At 42.9% G+C, this 12,459-nt stretch overlaps 1 protein-coding gene across 1 annotated transcript in view; it reads left to right on the forward strand.

Annotated features, from left to right (window-relative positions):
- Positions 1–12,459, forward strand: part of LOC149282318 (FERM and PDZ domain-containing protein 3-like) — a 216,976-nt gene that overhangs the window by 194,616 nt on the left and 9,901 nt on the right. The window lies entirely within an intron of this gene.

Below are 12,459 nucleotides of genomic sequence, written 5' to 3' on the forward strand. Positions count from 1 at the left end.
GCCAACTCTTCATGTTCGTCTTCATATGGAGAAAATCTTCGTATTTCATGCATATTCGACTGTTCCTGTGTTCTGTTCGGGCGAATATTCATGTACATTCTTCGTGTTTGTGTTTTTTTCCTTCGTTTTTGCCGTTTTTTGTAGAAGGCGTTAATACGGGGTTAATGCGGTATGCACTACGCAGCAGGATTTTAAAGGTCCGTACGAGCAACTCTATTGGTCGCGGGCATGGGCCTCCTCTGCCATCAACCAATGAGTTAACCTCTGCGATGCTGCGTAGATAAGGTAGGCTAGATGGGGAAGGGACCAGGGAGATTAGTAAACAAACACAAAGATTGCTTGTGTGTCTTCGTATATGTTTTGCCGCCGCCATGTTTGTTTCTTCGGTATTCGGGCTGAACAACGAAAACGCACAAGTCTAATACCAACTTCGCTGATCTTCGTATTCCTGAACCCGGCTCATCTGACTACCTGTCCTGGCTACCAAACCAGGCTTTTGATTACGTTTTGGACCACGATTCTGTACTTATTGACCCCTTCACAAAGCTGCCGTTGATTAGCTGCAATGCCACTTTTCGCCATGATCGGCGGCTTTGCAGGATCCACAGAAGCCTCACAAGTGAAGCTGGCCGTGGATTATAAAAGGAAAGCCCTCCCACGAAAAAAATAGCCACCGCCTTCTTTTAGGATCAGTTTGGCGTCCGCAATCGCTTCCTAAGCATAATCAGTGTTACTGACATGCCTCAATATCGAGGCATGTCAGTAACACAGCCCCCTACCCCGATCGCCTTGTGGCGGGGCCAACTTTCACATCAATGAGTTCATAGGGTTTGCATTCAACCATGCAGGTCAATGGAGCCCAGCTCACTAATCACAATGTGATTAGTAAAATAAAAAAAATAGTAACATGTCAAAAAAGTCCATATATATATATTGGCATTTTAAATGCCCATGGGGTGCCTAGTTTTAAAAAATTATGATTTGATGGAGTAAATCAAATTAGCCGGCTTCAAAGATGTCCCAAATATGGGACATGGGCACAGACTGAACAAACCCATGCATGGGGGTATCGCTGTACTCAGCAGAACACATATTGGGGTGTTACGACATATACCAGGAGCGGTAAATTCACACCTGAGGTACATTATGTGTGGAAACAATACAAAAGACATTACTACCATAAAGTTTGACAAAGGCTGATGGTATAATCAGTGCATGGAAAGGGTTAAAATACCAGCATTTGAAAAACCCTGGGGTGTCTAGTTTTCAAAAATATATGGTTTGATGGGGTAAATTGTATTGGCCGGCCTCAAACATACCTGAAATTTTGGACCCCCAGATTTCGGGAAAAAATGGTTTTGTAATAGCAAAACGCTAGTTGTACTTATTGCCCAATAACTTGCAGAAAAAAGCAAAAAAACATAAAAACATTGGGTATTTATAAACTCAGGACAAATAGTATCTACTTAGCAGGTTTTTTTCATTAGTTTTTGTAGAGTAAAAGATAAAAGATTTCAAATAAAAGTGAAAGTCCTTTTTTTAACAAAAAACTATTCTATCATTTTTTTATATGATAAAAATAGTGGTATGGACAAAATGTGGGTGCATAAAATGTACCGGATGCCCTGTACACTGATTGGGTACGCCCAGTCAGCTGTTCGTATTGCTTTCTCCCGGAACTGCAAGGGTTAACCGCTTCCAGCACTATACGATACTACGAGGAATGGATCGGGAACCGGCTCTGTATCCTCAGTGTAGTAGCACCGTAGACTGCCGAGATGTAGCAAAATACGGTGCTGTAATTGTCCTGAAAAAGACAATGAGTGATATAGCGGGTCCCTGAAGCATTAGACAAGACTAATGTCCAGGTGAAGAACAACAGTGTTTATTGAGAAACACACAGCCTTGTATACACCGCTCTAACAATGAAAGGATCATAATCATATTAACATATCAATGCCCTGCCCAGACAGCCTGGCGCCCTACTCAGGCCACCAAGCTCAGCAAAGGCGATATAACACCAAACTGTTGTTTTTGGGATGATCCCGAGGGAGCAGCGGCAATCCCGGGTTACTGATGGATAGCTCAGGGTCCCTAGAATATTCTGTCCAAAAAACAACACGATCCGCTGTTGGGACCCCGAGCGTCCCCGGGACAGACCCCGATATAGCCAGGTGTGCGTTCCATAACCGTGGTGGCTAAACCCCGCTCTCCTGGAAGTCATAGAAACTAGGGTTCCTCTCCCTCTCCAAACCACCCCTGGTCTGTACCCCACCACCCGCGGGTTAACTCTAAAAAAACAAACAGATCTTTGCAACCCAGGGTTGTGACAGTTAATAGGTGTAATTTATATATGATTCACTGGAATATAATATAATATACATTATTATTATTATCATCTTTTTTTATATAGCGCCACCAATTTATGCAGCGCTTAATACAATACATATATTCAAGGGGTATGACAAGACGAGAATTGACAGACTAAGACAAACCGATACATTAGGAGGAGAGAGCCCTGCTCACAAGCTTACAATCTTGAGGGAATGGGGTGACAAACATAAGGCACAGAGAAAGTGTGAGAGGTAGTGTGGTGGTTGTATCAGTGACAAGTACGTTCTAGCAGCTAAAATGTTATGCTTCTCTGAAGAAGTAAATTTGAGATGTTTTTTTGAATGTTGAGAGGTAGGGTGAATTCTGTGGTTTTCTTGGGAAAACTTTTGCATTTACGTAAATATATTGGCGGACCCTGAATGACAATCTCAATAGGAAACAGTCTCAAATATTTGGCATAACTAAATGGATTTTATGTTTCTACAAATGTGTGGTTTATTTTGTTATCAGTATACTTCCTTTGCAGATATTTGGAGTCTATTTTACTTTATAAAACCAAACCCATGACACACAAAAGATACTGTCCTGATGTAGTTTCACCTTCTACCCCCACACTAACCAAGGCGGTCCAAACAAATAGATATAAAGTATATTCATCTATAGGCTGATAGTAGAATTGCAATGCACTCTTCTGTGCAGTTGCGCAAAAATGATGGTGCTTCGATGACGTCCTCTCCCTCGATCCTCCAATTGGGGCATAGGATGTCACCATAAGCTCCTCCATTATGGACAAGAAGATGTGAGACACGGACCTTCAAAAAGGTAGGAAGACATTCAGAGAGTGGAAGTGAAAGATCCTGCAAATTTCGAACGGAAACGGCAAATGGGCCAAAAGCAATTCGGACACATATTTTGTTTCATTTTTGGCCTGTTTGTTTTCAGGCAATAACTTATGTTTCCTGCCCATTTAGTTCGGACGGAAACTGGGGGAATTTTTAATTCCGGAATTTGTTGTCTGATGCAGAGTCTGAAATGTAATTCTTGGGTGTTTTGCAATTACACAGTCTGAGCTTGAGGTGAATTTGCTGGGATGTCCACCCCTGGGAAGATTGGCAGCTGTCAAGTGTTTTCCATTTTTAAATAATCTTTCTCACTGCAGAATGATGGACATTAATTTGTTTGGGAATGGCTTTATAACCCTTCCCAGATCGATTGTCAGATTGTCGATTGCTACACAAACACACCAATGCCCATTTGTGTCACTGCCACTGTGTAATGCCAACTGAGGGTTTAAATATCCCTCCACACTACTAGATCCTCCTACCCACCTAATTAGGGGGAGGAGTAAAAGAGATAAATGACGTTGAGGCTCCCGCCCGTCAAGATTCCCCGATTTTTGCGGGGACGCGCGTCTAGCAGAAGGACGGCCCCGACGGCAGCTCCCGCAGACAGAACAAGAAGGGGGCTTAACGCACAGGGTGCATCTCAGCTCCCCTGCCCGCGGAAGAGCCGGAATGACAAGGTAACAATATGCATAGGTTTGGCAAGTTTTGGGATAGTTTTGCACCAAAATTGAAACAGGCCCTTTTTGTGAAAATATTTTTCATAGCTGTTTTAGGTGAGGGGAATGGGGTGATGTGAATATTTTGTTATAACACCTTTCATTTTATATTTATACATTTTTGGTATATGCTTTTTCACATTTTTTGGTGACCATGTGGTATTATGGAAAGCCACATTGGTAGTGAATATTTTTTTTATTACTTCTGTCACTGTTTCTGCTTGCATGTCCATTGAATACTGGTAGTTAAATATCTGGAAGTCATCTTTGATTGAAACAGTTGCTGCAGGCAAGCTCTCCTCCCAATATATCACAAATAAAGTTGCTCACCACTCCAGTTAAGTGAGTATATACTCCTCCCAATATAGTCTTTAGCAGCAAAGGAAATACATTTTATAATAACATCTATAGGTGATGGCAGTGGTGTGTGTTTAGGCTTTAAAGCCCCTGTAGACTCTGTCCAGAAAGGGTGCCCCCATAGAAATTCACAGAGGCTCACAGAGTAGCATCACGGGAGGGAGAAACAGTAGACTGTTTAGAGTAAGTTAACCAAACAAAGGGGCAGAAAAAACACCTTGTAGTTGGCAAAAAAGGTTTTATTTAATTATGTATACCCATCTGGTGTTAGAGTGGCTTGGTCTACTCTGTACTTCTAGCCGGTGATTTATTTTAATCACTTGCCATTTGGCTTGTTCCATCCAGAAAGTCTACCCTGATGCATACCTTTGTATCATCTGCAAAAAAGCATACATTACAATTAAGACGTTTAAGACTTTAATATCACTTATGAAAATATTATGGATTATAGAGCAATACTGATCCCTAAGGTACCTCCGTAGTACACACAATTATATGCAAATATACTTGCTACACGTGAAACACAGCCTCCTATAGCAATCTCTAATGTCTTCCAATAATTCACAATATACACAGTTAAAATGTTGTAGGGTTACTTGTAAAACTTAAATAAAACCAATAAATAAACACCAATGTGTGATCCAGTGAAGTAGAAAGCCTTTCAATCAATGCAAATGTACTTTAGATCTTTATGGACATGGAAATATTTAATATAGTCTAAAACATGTGGTGCAGAACAAGTTAAAGTAAGAAATATTGCCCCTGTGATAAAATTCACGTACCAAATAAATATGCACACTAAAAAAGTAGGGCATATACTTCATTTTCGAAGCATGGATCCATCCTGTCTTGTATCAACGGTTCAGGCTGGTGGTGTAATAGCCCCTTAGTACCAATTCAGCATTGTTTAAACGCAACAGCCTATCTGAGTATTGTTGCTGACCATGTCCATCCCTTTATGACCATAGCGTACCCATCTTCTGATGGCTACTTCCAGCAGGATAATCCACCAAGTGACAAAACTCACATCATCTCAAACTGGTTTATTGAACATGAGTTCCCTGTACTCCAATGGCCTCCACAGTCACCAGATCTCAATCCAATAAAGCACCTTTGGGGTGTGGTGGAATGGGAGATTCACATCATGGATGTGCAGGCCACAAATTTGCAGCAACCACGTGATGCCATCATGTCCATATGGACCAAAATCTCTGAAGAATGTTTCCAGCTCCTTGTAGAAAGTATGCCTTGAAGAATGAAGGCAAAAGGAGGTCCAACCCAATACCAGCAAGCAGGTCCGGACTGGGTCAAAAAATACGGCCGGACATTTAAGACTGAGCAGCCCATTTTTATTTATTTATTTTTTGTTAAACGAAATTCTGACAAATTTAATATACCATTTCTTGTTGTCTATTAGTCATATTTCAGCATGCTTTTATCACTGTAATCAATTAGCATTACATAAATATATAATAAATGAATCATAACGTCATGCAATTTATAAATCGCTATATCTTTAACCCCTTCGTGACAAAGGCTGATTTTATTTTTTGTACCTTTTGTCCTAAATGTTTTTAAAACGGGCGTCCGCCGCCATACAATGTATGGAGGACATTGACGCCCCAGGGAGGGGCCAGACATGGCCCCTGGTGCCGATCACGGTGTTGCTGAATGCCTCGAGGTCAAGGCATTACAGGAACACCGTTTGGGTGCAGAAAGCGAACGTAGATCGCTTTCTGCACCCGTTAAAAGTCATGATGGTCCTGGCACGTCAATTGCCGTTAACCCTTCGTTTTCAGGTGACGTGCCCGGACCGTCAGTTGTCATTAAGGGGTTAATGAAAGATTCAAAACAGTAACTAATCTTTGACCGTTTAGGTGGTACTTAGAAAAAAAACTAGTGGCAGTGTGGCACTCCTTGGGCCTTGGCTGGTCAGATCACCCTCATGACAAGTGAGTCTGTCAGTCACAGATGAACAGCACAGCACAGCATGGAAGAAACTCAGACCACCCCAACTGAATTGCGGCGCTCAGCCAATCCTCTAGGCGGAGCAATGTGACTAAAGTCATCATACATGGGACCCCTGAAGCCACAATTTTTAATAAGGTACGCAGGTTGAAATAGAGTAAATAACACAATACTTTTACTCTCACTGATTTCTGGGCCTAGAATGTTTTGTCCTCTGAAGTGCATATATAGATACAGCACTTGGATGTGTAGATCACATACAAACCCTATATTTGGAGGTATGCATAAATGATGTATGGAAACATAGCAGGTATAGATCAACAGAATCAACACAAAAACCAAGATTTGCAGGTATAGATCAATTGAAAATAACATGTTAACTCAGTGTTGAAGGTATAGCTCAAATAAACAGAATCAGATATACAAACCCTCTATTTGTAGGTATACAATAATAATGTCTGGAAACAGAGCATACCAAATACAGATCAACAGAATAACATACACCCAGCTTTGCAGGTATACATCAATTGGAATTCACATATAAACTCAGCATTAAAGGTATAGATAACCCCTAAATTACAGGCATAGATCACAGGTTGCACACCCCAAAGCCAGCCCTGGTGTCCACATTGCCCACATAGAACCTGATCAGCACCCAGATTACACACATATTACAGCCCAGCCTGAGCCAACTTTGTCCCCTAACAGTTACTCACTCATTCACACAAATCATTTGCACATATTCATTAATGCAGTCTCACAAATCATTCAAGCAATTCATTCATTGTCGTACGTATTCACACAATTCATCCACATATTTATTAATTCATTCTCGTACGCATTCACACAATTCATCCACACATTAATTCATTCTCTTACGCATTCACACTACCCCCTCTCCCCATCTGCCCCTCCCCTTCTTATCTGCCCCTTCTCACTATGTACTCCCCTCTCCCCCTTTCTCACTATCTATCCCATCTGCCCCTCCTCACTGCCCCTTCTCACTATCTACCCCCTCTTCCCCTTCTCACTATCTACCCCCCCTGCCCCTTCTCACTATCTTCCCCCCCGCCACTTCTCACTATCTACCCCCCTCCTCACTATCTATCCCCTCTGTCCCTTTCTCACTATCAACCCCCCTCTCCCTACTTCTCATTATCCTCACTTTCCTTGTTGCCGGAATCCAGCAGTGGGGGCGCGAGGCGTCCGTCTTACCAGTCTGCCGTGGTGCACACTTCACAGCTGAGCGCAGGAATATGCCCTTACGAAGAAATTACTGCAGTTTTTCTGAAGTAATACTGCAGTTTTTTGGACATGAAAAAGCTGCAATACTGCACTTTTACTGGGATATTACTGCACATTTACTGCAGTTTTACTGCATTTGTACTTCACTGTACTGCAGTTTTACTGCAGTTATTTTTGTAAGTACAAATGCATAAATAAATAAATGTGCAGTAATACTGCAGTAAAAGTGCAGTAAATGTGCAGTAATACTACAGTAAAAGTGCGGTAATACTGCAGTAAAAGTGCAGTATTGCAGTTTTTTCATGTCCAAAAAACTGCAGTATTACTTCAGAAAAACTGCAGTAATTATTTCGTAAGGGTGATATCATATTCCGATGCTCAGCATTAAACGCCGGCACCACGACAGAGTCACGGAGAGTGAGGGGTGCCGAGCGGTTGCTGAAAACTTTACCAGCGACCGCTTGTGCCCCTGCCCAGGACTTAAATTAAAACATCGGGGTTTTTTGTGTGTGTGTTTTTTGTGTGTAATTTAAGTCCCGGGCTGCCGTAGCGCCCAGTGCGGCCGCACACCCCTAAGGCCTGCCCAAGCCCCCTGAAGTGGCGGGCCCGTTCGCAGTTGCTGCGGGCTTAAGGGGCAGGTGCCCCTTTTGCCCTGGGTTAAGGACTGCCGTAGAGGCCGCATAGGCCCAGTCAGTCCGGTGCTGACTGGGCCTATTTTAAGGTAGGGGCCTAGAGCTGCAGCTCCATCAGCCCCTACGTCAATCCGTCCCTGTTTGTGCCCGATGGCCAGTCCGGGCCTACCAGCAAGGTTTACCTAAGAAAGTGGCCAGTGAGTGTATATAGATATATATTTTTTTTTACATTTTTTGGGACTGGAAGGTTCCCCTGATCAGTGACATCAGTGGAAGATCAATTTTACGTGTTGCCATTTTTAACTATTTTTAACTATTTTTATTTTTGCTTGTTTTTTTACATTTATTTTACTAATCACATTGTGATTAGAAAGCTAGGCTCCATTGACTTGCATGGTTAAATGCAGTACCTGTATTAAGCCTGCAAGGGGAGCAAGAGTTAACTTTGTTAAGTTCTCTATTTTTTTAAAGGACGCTCTGCTATCTTTTGAGTGGCAAAATCTTGCAGTGGGGGTTTGGACCGCTTTCCAAAACGGTCACAGCGCGTCCTGGGGTGGGTGTTTGGTGTTGCCACACTATCAAAGAATTTCAGCTACACCATTGAACTTTTAAAACGGGCGTCCTCCACCATACAGTGTGTGGCGGACGTTGACGCCCCGGGGAGGGGCCCCCAATGCCGATCTCGGTGTTGCTGAATGCCTTGACATCGAGGCATAACAGCAACACTGTTTGGGTGCAGAAAGCGAATGTAGATAGCTTTCTACACCCGTTTAAAGCCATGACGGTCCTGGCACGTCAATTATCGCTAACTGAATGTTTTTTCAGTCCCACTACGTCAATTGTCGTCAAGGGGTTAATATTGGGAAAATCCAGTCCTGTTCATTGATGTGCCAGTGTCTGCCTGCCCAGGCTCTACTACTTCTGCTGCTGCACCTCTTTGACTGTCGTATCTCTGAGGGAACCTTTTTTATTTATATAATGAGAGGTGAGTCCAGAAGTTTAGTAATGCAGAAATGGCAAAGAGGTAAAGGATCTTGAAAGGCAAAAAATGTTCAATGATCGAGGAAAAGGAATTGATGGCCTCTCTATGCCTTTCACGGAACATATGGCACCGCTTCCTCTGAAGAAATTGGCGTAACGGTAAGTAGTAGACTTGTGCATTCGTCTTCGGGCGAACATGGAAACGAACACGAAGAGTGCGTTTTCGTGTTCGTTCCGAAGACACGCCGAAGAGAAGACGGCGGCGGTAAAACGTAGGCGAAGACGAAGACACACACCACCAAGATCTTCGTGATTGTCTTCATCTACCATTCTCCCCCCCTCTTCTAACTTACCTTGTCTTCGCGGCTTAGCAGCAGTTCCCGGAGGTGGAAATCCGCAGGTTCGCCGTCACGGGTTACAGGGCAGTGCGAATGAGCTTATTGGTCGCCTACAGGGACCTCCTCTGGCATCAACCAATTGGTTGATGCCAGAGGAAGACCCTTCAGGTGACCAATAGGCTCACTCGCACAGTCTTTGTAACCCCTGACAGCGAACCTATGGATTTCTGCTCCCGTTAACCCCTTCGATGCTGCGTTATCTAACACAGCATCGAAGGAGTTAACGGAAGCGGAAATCCATAGGTTTAAGGGCCGTGCAAGCGACCAATAGGCTCACTTGCACGGCCCCTTAACCCTTTAAAAAACTAAGTTAACCCCTAACTAATTGAACAGGGAGGGAGACCAGTGGGATCTGCCGGGTAAGTTGCAGCATTGAGGTTTTAAAACCCAAATGCTGCAACTTACCCTGCAGATGCCACTGGTCTCCCTCCCTGTTCAATTAGTTAAAGACCAGTGGCATCTGCAGGGCAAGTTGCAGCATTGGGGTTTTAAAACCTCAATGCTGCAACTTACCCTGCCGATGCCACTGATCTCCCTCCCTGTTCAATTAGTTAAATGTCCGTACAAGCGACTTTATTGTTCGCTCGTGCGGACATTTAATTAATTGAACAGGGAGGGAGACCAGTGGGATGTGCCGGGTAAGTTGCAGCATTGGGGTTTTAAAACCCCAATGCTGCAACTTACCCTGCAGATGCCACTGGTCTCCCTCCCTGTTCAATTAGTTAAAGACCAGTGGCATCTGCAGGGCAAGTTGCAGCATTGGGGTTTTAAAACCTCAATGCTGCAACTTACCCGGCAGATCCCACTGGTCTCCCTCCCTGTTCCATTAGTTACATGTCCATACGAGCGACTTTATTGTTCGCTCGTACGGACATTTAATTAATTGAACAGGGAGGGAGACCAGTGGGATGTGCCGGGTAAGTTGCAGCATTGGGGTTTTAAAAGTCTGTACGAGCGACCAACAGAGTTGCTCGTACAGACTTTTAAAATCCCAATGCTGCAACTTACCCGGCAGATCCCACTGGTCTCCCTGTTCTATCAGTTAATAAATGATAGAACAGGGACACCAGCGGGATCTGCCGGACAATTACAGCACCAGGAGTTTAACAGTCTGTACGAGCGACCCTATTGGTCACCAGCAGGGGGCTCGTCTGCCATCAACCAATGGCAGACGAGCCCCCTGCTGACGACCAATAGAGTTGCTCATACGGACATTTAAACTCCTGGCGCCAGAGCGGCTTTAACCCCGTTTTAACCCCTTAACCGGGGAAAACGAAGAAAACCCGAACACGAAGAATGTCCGCGAATATTCGCCCGAAGAGAAGACAGGACCAGGCGAATATTCGCGGAATACGAAGTTTTTTTTTTGCCGAAGACGAGCACGAAGACGAACACGAAGAGCCCCCTGGTGCCCAAGTCTAGTAAGTAGTGTGAATGGTGTCACGGAAAAACAGTCACTTAAAAACCAGTGATGTACCTGGCACGTCATGGCATTAAACAAGCTTAGAAAGTGATCTATGATTGCTTTCTTTGCTTAAACTGAGATCGGCATCAGGGGCTCTGTGTAGCCCTCCCCGGGGTGTCAACGTCTGCTATACACTGTTTTAAAATAGTTTATGAGGGGATCAACTCTGGCTACCCCTACAGTTTGAATACAGATTCTGCGTTTTAATACCATGCAAGTTAATGAAGCCCAGCTTTCTAATCGCAATGTGATTAGTAAAATATTAAAAATAAAATTTAAAAAATGGGAAAAAAATGTAATAGCTTAAAAAACAATAAAAATGTGGTCATATTTAAAAATAATTATGCAGTGATGTCACCATCATGGAAACCATCCAGTTCTAAGAAAATGTAAAAAAAAAAAAAAAGTCCAAAAATATATTTTTAAAAAAGTTTATTTTTATGAGCAAGTGATAAAATTAGCTCTGTATCGTCTCAAAAATCCTGATATGGAAAGAGTTACAATATTAGCATTACAAATACCCAAGGGGTTTCTACCTAAAAAAAAAAAATATGATATGGTATATTGGACCCAGATGGGAAAAAAAGCACAGTTCTTAAATGTGGCCTTTTAGCCCCAAACAACCAGACAAATGCATGGGAGGTATCACTGTACTCAGTAAAAGTTGCTGAACACATATAGGGGGGTGTTTGACAGTGACATATACCAGGAGCTGTAAATTCACATCTGAAGTACAATGTGTGTGTGGAAGGGGGAAATACCACCAGAAATTTTGACAAAGGTTGGTGTTAAAATTAGTGCATGAAAAGGAATGAAATACCACCATTTGAAATAGCCTGGGGTGTCTGGGTTTCAAAAATAAACGTTTTGATGTGCTAAATTGAAATGACCAGGTTCAAAGATGACCCAAATAGGACATGGTGGCAAAAGGACCAAAAGTGTACCTCCCAAACAATCCAACAAGCCCCTGCATGGTTTATATCACTGTACTCAAGAGATGTTGCTGAACACATATCGGGGTGTTGTTTGACAGTGGCATATACCAGGACCTATAAATTCCTTAAGTACAAATTGTGTGGGGGAAATTTTTTAAAAAAATTACTAGCACAAACTTTAGCAAAGGCTGGTGGTAGAATCTCGTTCATGGAAAGGGTTAAAATACCAGCATTTGAAATTCCCTTGGGTGTCTGTTTTTTAAAAATACATGGTTTGATGGGATAAATTCAATTAGTCGGCTTCAAAGATGGCCCACTTAGGACATGGGGGCAGTAGGACCAGATGTGAAAGTTCCAAGTAATAAAATACACACTTCCCAAATGTGGGACATTACCTCCCAAACAACCCGACAAACCCATGCATGTGGGGTATCACTGTACTTGGGAGATGTTGCTGAACACCTATTGGGAGGTTGTGTGACAGTGACATATACCAGGAACAACACCTGAAGTACAATTTGTGTGATAAAAAAATAAAATAAATTACTACGACAAAGTTTGACAAAGGGTGGTAGTATTTGAA

This window comes from Sceloporus occidentalis, unplaced genomic scaffold (assembly GCF_023333645.1).
Source record: "Sceloporus occidentalis isolate IW3139 unplaced genomic scaffold, rSceOcc1.0.p SCAF_119, whole genome shotgun sequence".
Taxonomy (NCBI): Eukaryota; Metazoa; Chordata; class Lepidosauria; order Squamata; family Phrynosomatidae; genus Sceloporus; species Sceloporus occidentalis.